Below are 1,575 nucleotides of genomic sequence, written 5' to 3'. Positions count from 1 at the left end.
TAAATATTTTATGGCGCCTGGCTCGTCGCGCGCCCAAACAAGGAGCACTGAAGTTAGTCTTGACTTAGGGATTACTTCGGACAAAAAGTTACTAAGTCAAATATTTTGTTTAAATAAATTTAAAAATATAAAAAAATTTAAAAAGTTTAAGAAATGTTGTAATAAAAAATGTAAAACTTGTCCTTTGGCTGATAGTTCTCAAATTGACAGTCATTCTAATGTATTTTTTTGTAAAAGTATTAATATTATTTATTTAATTCAGTGCAATTGTTGTAATTTGTGTTATGTTGGTCAGACAGGTCTTGAATTTCATAAGCGGATTAATTCCCACAGATCAGCTATAAAAAATTTTAATAATAGTAATTGTTCCACGGATTATGAAATTTTACATTTTCAATTTCATGATTTTAATAATGTTACTCTTTTTATTTTGGATTTTATGGAAAATTTAGATAAAAGACTTGATTTAGAAAATATTTACATTGGTAGTCTTAAGACTCTTTTTCCTTATGGATTAAATAGTAAATTTAATGGGGAAGGTACTGTTAATACTGAAGATTTTTGTATTTATAATAAATTAAAAGTTTTTGATTTTCCTGGTGTTTGTGATTCAAAATTTAGAAGTAAAAGGGGAGGTGGAAAAGGTAAGGGTAAATTTATTGAGTTTGATGAGTTTTCGAATTTTTGTAACTTACCTGTTAATTTGAATAATATTTTCACTATTAGGAAATATATTTTTGGTTTTAAAAATAAAATTTTAAAAAATTTCCTTATTAAATTTGGTTCTAAAATTAAATTTGATACTGAACTTGTTAAATTTATAGTTTTGGATTTAATTAAATCAAAAATTGGTGTTAATAAAACTGATTTGCTTTTTAATAATGTTTCTAAAGTCGAAAGGGTTTTTTGTACGATTAATTTTCATGATAAGAATTTTGAAAATGCTAAGTTACCACAGATTATTCATGGTCTTTCTGATTTCTTTCCTTTAGAACAAATTAGGGTTACTGCTGCTTTTAAATATTCTTCTACACTTAGGAAAAAGGTGTGTAATTATAATTTTTTAAGTCGAAATCTTAATTGTATTTCTAAATCTGATTGTTATTGTAATGAGGAGGGTTTTTCAAAATTTATTGATAATGATTATGGACATGTTATTACCGGAAATTTGGAAATTGTGGGTGATCAGGATCTAATTAGCATTTTAAGTAAGGGTTCAAAATTTAGAACCAGAGTTAAGATGAAAAAAGAAGATTTTATTTTATCCATTAAAAAAGATCTAGATTTTTTTATTGCAAAAATTTCCAGAAAATATCATTGGCCTGTTGAAGGTTTTTCTGAGTGGAAAGCTAAAATTATTGAAAGGGTTAGATTTAATTTATTTAATACCAGTTTTAGTTCATTTCCTAAAGGTACTTTTATTGATTATGATTTATCTAGAAAAATTAAAAATCTTAAGGATAAATTCATTGTTACTGTTGTAGATAAAGCTTCAAATAATTTCTGTATTATGTGTAAATATTTTTTTAAAAAATTGATTATTGGGGAATATAATGCAAATAATACCTATTTAAA

This window comes from Parasteatoda tepidariorum, chromosome 3 (assembly GCF_043381705.1).
Source record: "Parasteatoda tepidariorum isolate YZ-2023 chromosome 3, CAS_Ptep_4.0, whole genome shotgun sequence".
NCBI classification, from domain to species: domain Eukaryota; kingdom Metazoa; phylum Arthropoda; class Arachnida; order Araneae; family Theridiidae; genus Parasteatoda; species Parasteatoda tepidariorum.
Note: the sequence above shows the minus strand (reverse complement) of the source record.